Source organism: Engystomops pustulosus, chromosome 10 (genome assembly GCF_040894005.1).
Source record: "Engystomops pustulosus chromosome 10, aEngPut4.maternal, whole genome shotgun sequence".
NCBI classification, from domain to species: Eukaryota; Metazoa; Chordata; class Amphibia; order Anura; family Leptodactylidae; genus Engystomops; species Engystomops pustulosus.
Genome location: NC_092420.1, coordinates 89,969,355 through 89,986,522, shown reverse-complemented (window position 1 = coordinate 89,986,522; position 17,168 = coordinate 89,969,355). Strand labels below are relative to the sequence as shown.

The window sequence follows — 17,168 nt, the reverse complement described above, 5'->3', positions numbered from 1 at the left end:
CCTCTCTGGAGGTGTCTGTGTGGCTCCAATGGTGACATCTATTGATTGACCATTAGTTGACAGCAGTGGATGAAGGAAGATGCTATATAGTCTCCCCTGCAGCATAAATCCATATGCATGGTTTACAAAAAGTAGATTAGAAACCCATCTGTTTTTTTCTTTTTTTTGCAGGTGTGAAAAAGACGGAAGAAATAAGGACATGAAAAAACAAATGCGGATACAATATGGACTGAACAAGGATATCACACGTCTATGTTTTGCGAATGTGCAGCGGCTCTAAATGAGCCCTAAGGTAAATCTACCCACAAGAGTTTTCTTTATACATGTGTAAATCCTATTGTTTTCACCTCTTATACATCATATCTGTAACATCAATGCATGTGTGGACCCCCTACCTTCTTTCTCTGCTTTCTGGTTCCTACCCAGTATAACCCTTGGTACCAAATTACAATACAAAGTAGTCAGTCTGCAGCCGGTACAGCATTGTAAATGTGGTGCCATTAAACAAACTGCACACAAGTGACAATACAACTATGTGACAAATTGGGGGTCATTTACTAAGGGCCCGATTTGCGTTTTCCCGCCGTGTTACCCGAATATTTCCAATTTGCGCCAATTTCCCCTGAATTGCTCCGGGATTTTTGCACACGCGATCGGATTTTGGCGCATCGGCGCTGGCATGCACTCGACAGAAATGGGGGGGGGGGGGGTGTGGCCGAACGAAAACCCGACGGATTCTGAAAAAACGCAGCATTTTAAAAAAAAAATGTGTCGCTCGGCACGCGCTTACCTTCACTCAGCCCGGCTCGGTGTACTCCAGTGCGTTCCGATGCTCTTCAGCGCCACCTGGTGGACGTCGGAGGAACTGCCTTAATGAATCCTGGCCGGCCCGAATCCACCGCAGAGAACGCGCCGCTGGATCGCAAATGGGCCGGGTAAGTAAATCTGCCCAATTGTGCCTAAAGTGTGAATATGTGTGTGGCCTCCATTATTTTCCACCTATTACATCTTTTGGTCACAGACGTCACTAGAGCTTCACAGGTTAAAGCCCTTGGACTCGTGTATGAATCTTGATCACAGGGGGTGCGACCGTGACCGGGCACACAGGAAAAGGGGGCCCACATCGGTCATGGTTCCAAATCACAGTAATGGGACAGCCACAGGAACACATGCAGGACAAAAATGGTGTCAGCCTACACTGCCCTGCATCTGGTCCGTGTACTAGGTCATGGGCCCCCTCCATTATCACATTAAGTGGTGGGATCCAACCAGGAAGAAACTGGGCTCCAGGATGAATCTCACCTTTCTGCTTTTGATCCCTGCTCTCCATCTCACGGCCTGCCAGCATGCGGCCTAGTCGGACATGATGCCGCTTCCGCCTGCACCAGTTCAAAGACCTGAAGTAGCAGACGCGTCATCACACATAGACTACGCCTCTGCACCGGAGAAGAGGAGACAGAGGTAAGTATACTTTTTATTTTTACTTAGTAGTTATTGTGTGGTAAAATATCACTTATCACTACTGCAGCCAGGTAGACGAAGAAAAGGAGACATAATAAGGGCTGGTGCTACACATGAGCTCACAATTCTGCAGCCTCTCCTGTGCTGTGACTCTCTGTTATCTTCTCTTATGATGGGAGCAACAAGGACCGCTGTTGCTGTTACACCTGGATCCTAATTCCAGGACGCCATGACACCTTTATCAGCTAGAGAGTGGCTATAAGAAGTGCGGCAGCGCAGTGACATCTCTGAGGTCTGCAGGACACGCAGGGTTAACCCCGGTGAGGTGTGAATAGGGCAGGATGGATGGTGAGTGGGGAGTAAAGGATATGGAGAATAATATGAGGCGGCTGTAGTGTCCTCCTGAGAGCCGCCACTGTAATCACTGCGCTCTATATAGGGCTATTTGTTTACAGGGTGGCAGCTTTATAGGCGCTCGCGCGGCCGCACATAAGGACGCCAATTTACCGCCACACTGTGTTTTCATAAGCCGCCCTCGCCATAAATCTGGATTAAAATCAAAATGGAGAATTTAAGGGAGCGGCAGCCGGGAGACAGATGGGAGGTCGGCGCCGCTGATGGCTCCGGTGTCACTGAGGCTGAGGCCGCGCTTCGGTTCAGGATGCGGTCACACACGCAGGAGATGTATGATGGACCGTAGCTGCCGCAGGGGCAGGGCTTGTGTCCGGGGCAGGTCAGAGGTCATTCCAGCATCAACACAGACATATAGGAAATATGGGAGCTCATCGGATGGGAGATTTGTGTCCTGGGTGTTATCACCTCTGGGAGCTGCAACGCTCTGCAGGGACTCTGACCCATAGTGGTAGCAGTCCGCTGCAGGAAATTTCCTGACATTATACACATTATTCTTACTTATATCTTGCCCTTGAAAGCTCACACTTTACCATCACCCAGCTTTCCCAGAACCCTGAATGGCAAGTTACAATGTAAGGTTGGATTTGCACATTGGGGGGTGGGGGGTATTTATCAAACGCTAGCATTCAAACGCTAGTTATCTGTCATTATTTCAGGGCTTATACGCCTAATAAATACTCCCCTTTTTGGCAATTAATGCAGACAGAATTGTTCTCATTTGCATAAAACCTTTAACCCCTTTGCGACACCATGACGTTCCCCAACATCTGCTTCTGAGCCTGTGCGACCCGTGCAGGAGGCCGGCTGTACATGACAGCTGGAATCGCGATAGTTGTGATACCGGCTGTTTAACTCTTTAGGCGCCCATCTCGAGTATGGGGGTGCCGATTGTCTCCATGGCAGCCCCAGTGTCTGATGAAGGACCAGAGGGCTGCCTTTTCTTACTGCATCCTGGGTCAGACCCAGCACAAACCACACAAACGGCACATATTGGGTATCGCCACGTCTGTAACAACCCCTTCAATAAAATAAAATCATTACTGAACCCGTATAGTGAACGCCCGAAAAAAATACATAAAAATTATGATTTTTGCACATCCTAACAATCAAAAAAACACCTTAAAAAGTGATCAAAAAGTCACATATACTCCTGCAAGCTACCAATAAAACATACAACTCGTCCAAATGAGTTTTTATTTTGTAGTACAAGTCAAACATAAGCTATATAAATGCGATATCAACTTAACCGTACTGACCCATAGAACATAAGTAACATGTTATCTGTGTTTTTTGATATAAAACACAAAAAAACCTGTAAAAATCAATTACTTAATAGATTTTTATTTTGCAACCCCACCCCAAAAAAGCTAATAAAGGTAAAACAACAGGGTATTGCGCCCCCAAATATAGAGGGGTCTAGTTTTTAAAAGGGGCCACTCTTTGGAGGTTTTTACTGCCCTACTATATCAGGGGCTCAGCCAATGCGCCTGAAATCTTTTCCACCAATAGACGCTCCTTCCCTTCCAAGCCCCGCAGTCGCCCATACAGCAGTTTATCTTGTGCGGGATATTACTGCATACTGGGTAACACACTATGGGATGCATTTCTTTCTTTAACGTCCTCCAAAAAAAAAATTTAGGGGGCGCAGCAAGGTATTTTGCAAAAAGATTTTCACTTACACGAGCCAAAGTAAATACTTTCTATAAAACATCTGTGGTGATAAAAAGCTCAATTTCAACAAAGATAAAATTCTCTGGGTGGTGTAGTTTCCAAAATAGGATCATTTATAGGGGGGGTTGGTCATTGAAAATTATTTTGAAAACAATGGGGCACATTTACTTACCCGGTCCAGTCGCGATCCAGCGGCGCGTTCTCCAACGAGGATTCGGGTCTGCCGGCATTCACTAAGGTCGTGCGCCTGATGTCCACCAGGTGTTGCTGCTGCGCCGAAGTCCGCCGGAGTTCACCTTCTTCTCCCTGGTGCATGTGAGTGCTCGATCTTGCGACACAAATGCTTTTTTAAATTCCGCGGCTTTTCTAAATCCATCGGGTTGACCGACGGCCACGCCGCCCCCGGTTTCTGACGCGTGAAAGCCGATGCGCCAAAATCCGATCGCGTGTGCCAAAAGTCCCGGGGCAATTCGGCGTAAATCGCCTTAGTAAATCAGCCCCAATGTCATCAAAATCTGCTCAATGCCTCCTTCCGTTCTGTACTGAGCCTTATGGCCGGCGGCACATGTGGCATTTTGAACCCGTTTTTGGGCCATTTTTAAGCAGTCTATTTTTGACCGGTTTTACCCATTATCTTAATTAAAACAGGTCAAAAACACATGTGGTTTTTAATGGACTGCTTAGAAACAGCCCAAAAACGGGTTCAAAACGTCACGTATGCCACCGGCCTTAAGAAGTTTACATTGACATATGGGGTATTGTCGTACTCGTAAGAACCTCCACAACAAAATCTGAGATGTGTTTTCTCATTTTAGTGCATGAACGTGTAAATTTAAGGACTAAATAATAATTTTATTGTCAAAATGTAAAAAATTCCAAATAGAGCCTGCATTTTGTTTTAATTCTTTAAAGGGTTAATAAGCTTAAAGAGAACCCGTCATGCAAAATAACCCCCCTAATCTAAATAAATTTTCATAAACTGCCATTAGAGAGCATTGCCTCTATCCCTTTATTGTCCCTCTACATGCCTGTAACCCTAAGCAATGAGGTCCTAAAGCTGTATGCAAATGACCTGTGAAATGTCCAATGAAGCATTAGCATATTCAAGCTGTCCACTCTATTCATGAGTGGGAGGCACAGCCACACCCCCAGTGCATGACTGACAGCCTGTATAATGATGTGAGGCTGTATAATGATGAGCTTCCTGGTGCTGGCGCCCCCTGCAGCCTGTGTGTGTGTGTGTATAGGAGAGATACAACAGCTCCAGGCAGCCATGTTACAGCAGAACATGTCAGATTCATGTGTAGCTGATGTCTGTTTCTCACCTGTATATTAGGAGGATGCAGCATGTCAGCAGATGCAGCACACACACTAGCCATGCTTTACTATTAGAGATGAGCGAACATGCTCGTCCGAGCTTGATGCTCGGTCGAGCATTAGGGTACTCGAAACTGCTCGTTACTCGGACGAATACTTCGCCCGCTCGAGAAAATGGCAGCTCCCGCCGTTTCGCTTTTTGGCGGCCAGAAACAGAGCCAATCACAAGCCAGGAGACTCTGCACTCCACCCAGCATGACGTGGTACCCTTACACGTCGATAGCAGTGGTTGGCTGGCCAGATCAGGTGACCCTGGGATAGACTAGCTGCTGCCCGCGCTGCTCGGATCATTCTGTCTCTGGATGCCGCTAGGGAGAGAGCTGCTGCTGGTCAGGGAAAGCGTTAGGGTGTTCTATTAGCTTACTGTTAGGCAGGAGTGATTCTACAACAACCCAACAGCCCTTCTTAGGGCTACAATAACGTTATCCTTTTTTTATTTTAATTTGCATCTTTTACCATTTTGTGAGGAATTAGCAGGGGGACTTGCTACCGTTGTGTTTAGCTCTTAGTGGCACACATATCCATAGCAAAGACCGAAGTGGGAAAATTCAGTAGGGGTTGGATTTCTATTAGGCAATAACTCAGTGTCATCTCATCTGGCATAGTAGTGTGCTTCCTTTGATACTTGGCTAGAAAATAGCCATAGGAGAATACAAACAGCTTCTTGAAGCCTACAGTAGCGTTCTATATATTTGATTTCTGGTTGATCTGCTGGTGGCTTTAGTTTCTGCAGTGCATGTACTTGCCAATTCTGAGCAATTTGTAGTGAGACTTGCGACCGCTGTGTTCTGCGCTTAGTGGCGCACATATCCATAGCAAAGGCTGAAGTGGGAAAATTCAGTAGGGGTTGGATTTCTATTAGGCACTAACTCAGTGTCATCTCATCTGGCATAGTAGTGTGCTTCCTTTGATACTTGGCTAGAAAATAGCCATAGGAGAATACAAACAGCTTCTTGAAGCCTACAGTAGCGTTCTATATATTTGATTTCTGGTTGATCTGCTGGTGGCTGTAGTTTCTGCAGTGCATGTACTTGCCAATTCTGAGCAATTTGTAGTGAGACTTGCGACCGCTGTGTTCTGCGCTTAGTGGCGCACATATCCATAGCAAAGGCCGAAGTGGGAAAATTCAGTAGGGGTTGGATTTCTATTAGGCAATAACTCAGTGTCATCTCATCTGGCATAGTAGTGTGCTTCCTTTGATACTTGGCTAGAAAATAGCCATAGGAGAATACAAACAGCTTCTTGAAGCCTACAGTAGCGTTCTATATATTTGATTTCTGGTTGATCTGCTGGTGGCTTTAGTTTCTGCAGTGCATGTACTTGCCAATTCTGAGCAATTTGTAGTGAGACTTGCGACCGCTGTGTTCTGCGCTTAGTGGCGCACATATCCATAGCAAAGGCCGAAGTGGCAAAATTCAGTAGGGGTTGGATTTCTATTAGGCAATAACTCAGTGTCATCTCATCTGGCATAGTAGTGTGCTTCCTTTGATACTTGGCTAGAAAATAGCCATAGGAGAATACAAACAGCTTCTTGAAGCCTACAGTAGCGTTCTATATATTTGATTTCTGGTTGATCTGCTGGTGGCTGTAGTTTCTGCAGTGCATGTACTTGCCAATTCTGAGCAATTTGTAGTGAGACTTGCGACCGCTGTGTTCTGCGCTTAGTGGCGCACATATCCATAGCAAAGGCCGAAGTGGCAAAATTCAGTAGGGGTTGGATTTCTATTAGGCAATAACTCAGTGTCATCTCATCTGGCATAGTAGTGTGCTTCCTTTGATACTTGGCTAGAAAATAGCCATAGCAATAGGATAGGATTGTTTGGTTTTAAAAACTCAAAAAAAAACAAAAAACACAAAAAAAAAAAAAAAACACAAAAAAACACAAAAAAAAACAAAAAGAAGTAAAAAAAAAAAGTTATAACTCTCATTTTAAAAATGTTTAACCCGAGGGCTAGGGGTAGAGGACGTGGGCGGGGACGTGGGCGTCCAACTACTGCAGAGGTCAGAGGCCGTGGTCCTGGGCGGGGTGAGACACCACCTGCTGATGAGGGAGCAGGGGAACGCCGCAGAGCTACACTCCCTAGGTTCATGTCTGAAGTTACTGGGACTCGTGGTAGAGCACTGTTGAGGCCAGAACAGTGCGAACAGGTGATGTCGTGGATTGCTGACAATGCTTCGAGCAATTTGTCCACCACCAGTCAGTCTTCCACGCAGTCCACCCATGTCACCGAAATCCCCACTCCTCCAGCTCCTGCACCTCAGCCTCCTCCCCCCCAGTCTGCCCCCTCCCAGGAAAATTTGGCATTTGAACCGGCATACTCTGAGGAACTGTTTTCTGGACCCTTCCCACAGTCACAAACCACTTGTCCGGTTGCTGCTGAGCAATTTTCCGATGCCCAGGTTTTCCACCAGTCACAGTCTGTTGGTGATGATGACCTTCTTGACGTAGTGGAAGTGTGTAAAGAGGTGTCCGACGATGAGGAGACACGGTTGTCAGGCAGTGGGGAAGTTGTTGTCAGGGCAGGAAGTCCGAGGGGGGAGCAGACTGAGGGATCGGAGGATGATGAGGTGACAGACCCAAGCTGGGTTGAGAGGCCGGGTGAACACAGTGCTTCTGAGACGGAGGAGAGTCCTCGACCTGAACAGGTTGGAAGAGGCAGTGGTGGGGCCAGACGGAGAGGCAGGGCCAGAGCTGGTGCATCAGCGCCACTGTCAACTAGTGAAGCTCCCGTGGTGAGGGCTCTTGCGGCGAGGGCTAGATCTTCAGAAGTGTGGAGGTTCTTTAAGGAAACACCGGATGACCGACGGACTGTGGTGTGCAACATTTGCCAAACCAGGCTCAGCAGGGGTTCCACCACTACTAGCTTAACTACCACCAGTATGCGCAGGCATATGAATGCTAAGCACCCCACTCAGTGGCAACAAGCCCGTTCACCTCCGGCCGTGCACACCACTGCTCCTTCCCCTGTGTCAGCTGCTAGTCAGCCCCCTGCCCAGGACCCTGGCACAAAAACCCCATCGTTGCTTCCACGATCCTCCACAGCATCCACCAGCGTTCAGCTCTCCATACCCCAGACGCTGGAGCGGAAACGCAAATATAGTGCAACCCACCCGCACGCCCAAGCCCTTAATGTGCACATCTCCAGATTGCTTAGCCTGGAGATGCTGCCCTATAGGCTAGTAGAGACCGAGGCCTTTCGCAACCTCATGGCGGCGGCCGCCCCTCGGTATTCGGTCCCCAGCCGCCACTACTTTTCCCGATGTGCCGTCCCAGCCCTGCACCAGCACGTGTCAGACAACATCATCCGTGCCCTGACCAACGCCGTTTCTGACAAGGTCCACCTGACCACGGACACGTGGACGAGTGCTGCCGGGCAGGGCCACTATATATCGCTGACGGCACATTGGGTTAACTTGGTGGAGGCTGGGACCGAGTCTGACCCTGGGGCTGCTCATATACTGCCGACGCCGAGGATTGCGGGGCCTACCTCGGTCCAGGTGTTTCAGGCCTACTATGCCTCCTCCTCCTCCCACCCCTCCTCCACCTCCTCCTCCGAACTACCATCCGTGGGCACGGCGCCATCAGTCGGTAGCTCTAGGCACAGCAGCAGTGCCGTCGCTAAGCGACAGCAGGCGGTGCTCAAACTGCTGAGCCTAGGCGACAAAAGGCACACCGCCCAAGAGCTATTACAGGGCATCACGGCGCAGACTGATCTGTGGCTGGCACCGCTGAACCTCAAGCCGGGAATGGTTGTGTGTGACAACGGCCGTAACCTGGTGGCGGCTCTGCAACTCGGCAGACTGACACATGTGCCATGCCTGGCCCATGTGTTAAATCTGATAGTGCAGCGTTTCCTCAAGACATACCCCAATCTGTCTGATTTGCTCACGAAGGTGCGCCGCATCTGTGCGCATTTCAGGAAGTCCAGCCCAGATGCTGCCACTCTCAGGGCAGCGCAGCGCCGCCTCCAACTGCCCGCTCACCGACTGTTGTGCGACGTGCCCACGAGGTGGAATTCAACACTGACCATGTTATCCAGAGTTTACCAGCAGCGCAGAGCGATTGTAGACTGCCAGATGTCAACTTCCACCAGAACTGGTAGTCAGGTCAGTCAGCTTCCTCAAGTCTACAATGAGGAGTGGACGTGGATGTCTGATATCTGTCAGGTGCTGAGTAACTTTGAGGAGTCAACACAGATGGTCAGTGGCGATGCCGCCATCATCAGCCTCACCATCCCGCTGCTTGGCCTGTTGAAAAACTCTCTGGTCAGCATGAAGTCGGAAGCTTTGCGCTCGTCACAAGAGACGGGGGAAGAATATTCCCTTGTTGATAGCCAAAGCACCCTGAGGTCTGTTTCTCAGCGCATATCGGAGGAGGTGGAGGTGGAGGAGGATGAGGAGGAAGAGGAGGAGAATGTTGGCGAGACACAAGAGGGGACCATTGTTGAGTCCTTCACTGTTCAGCGTGTATGGGCAGAAGAAGAGGAGTTGGAGGAGTTGGAGGAGGAGGAAATGGACAGTCAGGCCAGTGAGGGGAGTGAATTCTTACGCGTTGGTACTCTGGCGCATATGGCAGATTTCATGCTAGGCTGCCTATCCCGTGACCCTCGCGTTCAAAGAATTTATTCCAGCACCGATTACTGGGTGTTCACTCTCCTGGACCCACGGTACAAGCAAAATCTTCCCACTCTCATCCCTGGAGAGGAAAGGAGTGTGAGAATGCATGAATACCAGCAGGCCCTGGTGCACAAGCTGAAACAGTATTTCCCTTCTGACAGCGCTAGCGGCAGAGTGCGTAGTTCTGCGGGACAAGTAGCGAGGGAGAGTAGGCGAGCAGGCAGCTTGTCCAGCACTGGCAAGGGTACGCTTTACAAGGCTTTTGCCAGCTTTATGTCACCCCAGCAAGACACTGTCACCTGTCCCCAGTCTCGGCAGAGTAGGGCTGATCTTTACAGAAAGATGGTGAGGGAGTACGTAGCTGACCATACCATCGTCCTAAATGATCACACAGCTCCCTACAACTACTGGGTTTCAAAGCTGGACATGTGGCACGAACTGGCGCTGTACGCCTTGGAGGTTCTTGCCTGCCCTGCCGCTAGCGTCTTGTCCGAGCGGGTTTTCAGTGCAGCTGGTGGCATCATCACCGATAAGCGTACACGCCTGTCGACTGACAGCGCTGACAGGCTGACGCTTATTAAAATGAATAAAGGCTGGATTTCTCCTAATTTCCAATCTCCAGCAGGTGAAGGAAGCTCAACCTGAATAATTGATCCACTCCTCCTCCTCCTCCTCATTTTCCTCCTTCTCCTCCTCTTTGTACAGTAAAGCAGAGGAAAATGGCTATTTTTTGACAGGGCCCACTGGCTCTTGCTATAGTACTTCATGCATTTAATTTTTCTGGAGGGCCACCTACCCGGTCCTCTGTTTGAAACAATTTTTGTGAGTGCCACATACAGGCACTCAATCTATTCCATTTTTCTGGAGGGCCACCTACCCGGTCCTCTGTTTTAAAAAATTTTTGGGACTGCCACATACAGGCACTCAATCTATTCCATTTTACTGGAGGGCCACCTACCTGCTCCTCTGGTTTGAAACATTTTTGGGACTGCCACATACAGGCACTCAATCTATTCCATTTTACTGCAGGGCCACCTACCTGCTCCTCTGGTTTGAACAATTTTTGGGACTGCCACATACAGGCACTCAATCTATTCCATTTTACTGGAGGGCCACCTACCTGCTCCTCTGGTTTGAAACATTTTTGGGACTGCCACATACAGGCACTCAATCTATTCCATTTTACTGCAGGGCCACCTACCTGCTCCTCTGGTTTGAACAATTTTTGGGACTGCCACATACAGGCACTCAATCTATTCCATTTTACTGGAGGGCCACCTACCTGCTCCTCTGGTTTGAAACATTTTTGGGACTGCCACATACAGGCACTCAATCTATTCCACTTTACTGCAGGGCCACCTACCTGCTCCTCTGGTTTGAACAATTTTTGGGACTGCCACATACAGGCACTCAATCTATTCCATTTTACTGCAGGGCCACCTACCTGCTCCTCTGGTTTGAACAATTTTTGGGACTGCCACATACAGGCACTCAATCTATTCCATTTTACTGGAGGGCCACCTACCTGCTCCTCTGGTTTGAAGAATTTTTGGGACTGCCACATACAGGCACTCAATCTATTCCATTTTACTGGAGGGCCACCTACCTGCTCCTCTGGTTTGAAACATTTTTGGGACTGCCACATACAGGCACTCAATCTATCCCATTTTACTGGAGGGCCACCTACCTGCTCCTCTGGTTTGAAAAATGTTTGGGACTGCCACATACAGGCACTATCCAAATTAAATTGTCTCCATAGCAGCCTCCACACGTTGTCTCCATTGCTACCTCCAAAAGTCGTCCATATAGCTGCCTCCATACATCGTCCCTTTATCAAACGAGGTGTGTCAGGCAGAAATTTGGGTTGTTTTCATGGATTCCACATCAAAGTTGTTAACTTTGTCGCCACCCTGCTGTGTTATCCACAAAATATACTGGCAAACTTTTACCATTTAGGGATATTATTTCAGCGCTTCTTGCGCATCTGTTTACATTCCCCTCACCCGGCATATCCTAAACTTATAAGAACGCTACTACACTTGATCTTATACAAAAGGTTCTTAGAAGTGCTGTTTGGGGAGTAGCCTAGAGACAGGGGCTTGGATTGGCGAAAGCTCGCCTGGCAGCGGAACGCCAGCTCCATGCGCATCATGCGCTTCTTGCGCATCTGTTTACATTCCCCTCACCCGCCATATCCCAAACTTATAAGAACGCTACTACACTTAACTTGGTGCAGGCTGGGACCGAGTCTGACCCTGGGGCTGGTCATATACTGCCGACGCAGAGAATTGCGGGGCCTACCTCGGTCCAGGTCTCAAAGGCCTACTATACCTCCTCCCACCCCTCCTCCACCTCCTCCTCCTCCGAATTACCATCCGTGGGCATGGCGCCATCAGTCGGTAGCTCTAGGCACAGCAGCAGTGCCGTCGCTAAGCGACAGCAGGCGGTGCTGAAACTGCTGAGCCTAGGCGATAAAAGGCACACCGCCCAAGAGCTATTACAGGGCATTCCACATCAAAGTTGTTAACTTTGTCGCCACCCTGCTGTGTAATCCACAAAATATACTTGCAAACTTTTACCATTTAGGGATATTATTTCAGCGCTTCTTGCGCATCTGTTTACATTCCCCTCACCCGCCATATCCTAAACTTATAAGAACGCTACTACACTTGATCTTATACAAAAGGTTCTTAGAAGTGCTGTTTGGGGAGTAGCCTATAGACAGGGGCTTGGATTGGCGAAAGCTCGCCTGGCAGCGGAGCGCCAGCTCCATGCCAAGATCCAACTAACATAGTTTTAACTGCAGCACCTTTAATCTACTACTAGTTCACTGCCTCCATACATGGTCCCCTTATCAAACGAGCTGTGTCAGGCAGAATTTTGGGTTGTTTTCATGGCTTCCATGTTAACTTTGTCGCCACCCTGCTGTGTAATCCACAAAATATACTGGCAAACTTTTATCATGTACCGATATTATTTGAGCGCTTCTTGCTCACCTCCTTTGGTTCCTCTCTGCCACCCATTGGTTTGAAGCCTGAGTCCATTTAGGGTATGTCGCCATGACACTCTCTAGCCTGCCGCTGCTGCCGCTGCCTCTGCATGCCGTCCCCTATAGTGTCAGGGTCAATTATTGGATGTTTTAGATGCTATCTAGCTTCATTCTGTCACTCTGTCATGGCCATGCTGTTGCCCATAATTTTGGCATAATGGTGCGATTAGGCAGCCTCAGAGGCATCCATGCATGCTGCCCCTGCTGTTTCCTGTCCATTTCCGTGGTGTTTCCATCCTTTTCTGAGGTTCCCAGGTGTTTGGCCAAGCTTCCCTGTGCAGAGCCTTGGTCCCCTTGAAAAATGCTCGAGTCTCCCATTGACTTCAATGGGGTTCGTTATTCGAGACGAGCACTCGAGCATCGGGAAAAGTTCGTCTCGAATAACGAGTACCCGAGCATTTTAGTGTTCGCTCATCTCTATTTACTATACATTACACACAGACATGAGCAGGGGGAGGGGAGGGGTAACAGGGGTGACATCACTGCCTCTGACCATGTGACCAGCCTCATTTACATGATAAAGAAAAGATGATTTTACAATGATTAATGTATGAAATAACTAGATAAAGGCTGGGATGGGATCCTTGTGAGCTGCTCCAACAGGTAGAGGTGACAGGACTAGTGACACAGACCTGATGACAGGTGTCCTTTAACAAAGGCTGTACTGAATAGTATGGGGGGTGCAGTTTTAAAAATGGGGCAATTTGTGGGGAGTTTCTAATAAATAGAACTTTGAAAACCCTTATGTGGAAGAATTGTCCTCTAAAAATATAGAATCTGAAATTTACTAGAAAATTTCGAAAATCGCTATTTGGACTGTAACATCCTAACGTCCTAATAAAATAAATTAACATATAAATAATTATGTCAGCATAAGGCAGATACATGGTTAATGTTAGAAAACTATTTGGGCAGTTAGACTAACTGTATGATGTGTATAACATTCAGAAATCAGAAAAATTTTTAACAAAATTTCTATTTTTTTTCCAAATAAGCGCAATATATTTCAACTAAAATATAACATTCATGTGAAGTATGAAAAAACTGTCTGAGAATAAAGAAACGGTAAGATAAAGCATTCCATATCGTGACACAGGCTGATTTGAAAAATCGGTCTGTATCCTAAGGGTGAAAATGAGTTTAGACCATAAGGGGTCTAAATGTGTCCTGTAGTAGATGTGTCCTGCAGTCCTATGTAACACCACAGATAGCACAGTGATATCTCTGAGTACAGATCATGTAGTAGATGTGACCTGCAGTCCTATGTAACACCACAGATAACACAGTGATATCTCCCTGAGTACAGATCATGCAGTAGATGTGTCCTGCAGTCCTATGTAACACCACAGATATCACAGTGATATCTCTGAGTACAGATCATGTAGTAGATGTATCCTGCAGTCCTATGTAACACCACAGATAACACAGTGATATCTCTGAGTACAGATCATGTAGTAGATGTGTCCTGCAGTCCTATGTAACACCACAGATAACACAGTGATATCTCTGAGTACAGATCATGTAGTAGATGTGTCCTGCAGTCCTATGTAACACCACAGATAACACAGTGATATCTCTCTGAGTACAGATCATGCAGTAGATGTGTCCTGCAGTCCTATGTAACACCCAGGGCCGGATTAAAGGAGGGGCTCCTGGGGCTCTAGCCCCGGGGCCCCCACCACTTTCACTTTTTAAGGGGCCCCCACCAGTTTCCGACAGTCAGCGACTCAGCGGACTGTCTCTGTGTGCAATGCACAGCGGCCTGTGGCCGCCCCCATCACACGTAGGGGTCTAGGATGTCAACTGTGTCAGTGAGACACAGCTGCCATCACTGGCGGAGTTCACTGATGCACTGTTTTGTCGGCAGCAGGTTGTGATGGGACGCCGGCGGCGAGTGATGATGTCACGCTGTCAGCATCCGATCACTACATGCTGCTGCCAAAACAGTGCATCGGCGATGTCCCCCAGCGATGGCAACTGTGTCTTCAGTGGCCGGCGGCTGCCTGAAGAGCGAGGAAGAGCCTGCAGCATCATGGGATCACTGGAAGGGAAGGTGAGGGTAAGTATGAAGTTTATTATTTTGTGGCCATTTTCTACAGGGGACTGGCAGCTAAATTCTACAGGGGGCTTGTGGCTGTATACTACAGGGGCTGGCAGGCCATACACTACAGGGGGCTGGTGGCTGTATACTACAGGGGGCTGGTGGCTGTACACTACAGGGGGCTGCAGGATATAAACTACAGGGTCTGGCAGGCTGTATACTACAGGGAGCTGTCAGGCTATATACTACAGGGGGCTTGTGGCTGTATACTACAGGGGGCTGTCAAGCTATATACTACAGGGGGCTGCAGGCTATATACTACAGGGTCTGGCAGGCTATATACTACAGGGTCTGGCAGGCTATATACTACAGAGGGATGGCAGGCTATATACTACAGAAGGCTGGCAGGCTATATACTTCCAAAAACATTGTTGGAAGGGCCCCCACCAGTTTGCGCCCAGGGGCCCCCACCACCCTTAATCCGGCCCTGTGTATATACTGTGTATATATATGTATATACTGTGTATTTATGCATCTACTGTGTATATATATGTATATACTGTGTATTTATGCATCTACTGTGTATATATATGTATATACTGTGTATTTATGCATCTACTGTGTATATATATGTATATACTGTGTATTTATGCATCTACTGTGTATATATATGTATATGCTGTGTATTTATGCATCTACTGTGTATATATATATGTATATACTGTGTATTTATGCATCTACTGTGTATATATATGTATATACTGTGTATTTATGCATCTACTGTGTATATATATGTATATACTGTGTATTTATGCATCTACTGTGTATATATATGTATATGCTGTGTATTTATGCATCTACTGTGTATATATATGTATATACTGTGTATTTATGCATCTACTGTGTATATATATGTATATACTGTGTATTTATGCATCTACTGTGTATATATATGTATATACTGTGTATTTATGCATCTACTGTGTATATATATGTATATACTGTGTATTTATGCATCTACTGTGTATATATATGTATATACTGTGTATTTATGCATCTACTGTGTATATATATGTATATACTGTGTATTTATGCATCTACTGTGTATATATATGTATATGCTGTGTATTTATGCATCTACTGTGTATATATATATGTATATACTGTGTATTTATGCATCTACTGTGTATATATATATGTATATACTGTGTATTTATGCATCTACTGTATATATATGCATCTACTGTATATATATATATATGTATATACTGTGTATTTATGCATCTACTGTGTATATATATGTATATACTGTGTATTTATGCATCTACTGTGTATATATATGTATATACTGTGTATTTATGCATCTACTGTGTATATATATGTATATACTGTGTATTTATGCATCTACTGTGTATATATATGTATATACTGTGTATATATATGTATATACTGTGTATTTATGCATCTACTGTGTATATATATGTATATACTGTGTATATATATGTATATACTCTGTATTTATGCATCTACTGTGTATATATATGTATATACTGTGTATTTATGCATCTACTGTGTATATATATGTATATACTGTGTATTTATGCATCTACTGTGTATATATATGTATATACTGTGTCTTTATGCATCTACTGTGTATATACACGCATATACTGTGTATTTATGCATCTACTGTGTTTATACACGCATATACTGTGTATTTATGCATCTACTGTGTTTATACACGCATATACTGTTTATTTATGCATCTACTGTGTATATATATGTATATACTGTATATTTATGCATCTACTGTGTATATATATGTATATACTGTGTATTTATGCATCTACTTTGTATATACACGCATATACTGTGTATTTATGCATCTACTGTGTTTATACACGGATATACTGTGTATTTATGCATCTACTGTGTTTATACACGGATATACTGTGTATTTATGCATCTACTGTGTTTATACATGCATATACTGTGTATTTATGCATCTACTGTGTTTATACACGCATATATGTGTGTACATTTATATATATGTGAATGATGTGGTTTTTGTATATACTGTGTATTTGGAATGTATGTATATACTCTATATATATACATATATATATGTTTTGTGCTGTCGCCGCTGTATGTAGCTGTGTTACTGGGGATGAGGCGGCTGTATGTAGCTGTGTTACTGGGGGTGAGGCGGATGTATGTAGCGGTGTTACTGGGGGCGAGGCAGCTGTATGTAGCAGTGTTACTGGGGATGAGGCGGCTGTATGTAGCTGTGTTACTGGGGATGAGGCGGCTGTATGTAGCTGTGTTACTGGGGATGAGGTGGCTGTATGCAGCTGTGTTACTGGGGCGAGGCGGCTGTATGTAGCTGTGTTACTGGGGATGAGGCGGCTGTATGTAGCTGTGTTACTGGGGGGGAGGCGGCTGTATGTAGCTGTGTCACTGGAGATGAAGCGGCTGTATGTAGCTGTGTTACTGGGGGCGAGGCGGCTGTATGTAGCTGTGTTACTGGGGTGAGGCGGC

The 17,168-nt window shown here is 46.4% G+C and overlaps 1 protein-coding gene across 5 annotated transcripts in view; it reads left to right on the top strand.

Moving 5' to 3' along the window:
* The window catches only part of ERI3 (ERI1 exoribonuclease family member 3), a 329,148-nt gene that overhangs the window by 173,752 nt on the left and 138,228 nt on the right, over positions 1-17,168 (top strand). For all 5 annotated transcript variants that reach the window (XM_072127565.1, XM_072127563.1, XM_072127564.1 and 2 more), the window contains one exon: positions 172-292. The gene's annotated coding sequence lies outside the window, so the exon portion shown is untranslated. The remainder of the gene's footprint in view (positions 1-171; positions 293-17,168) is intronic.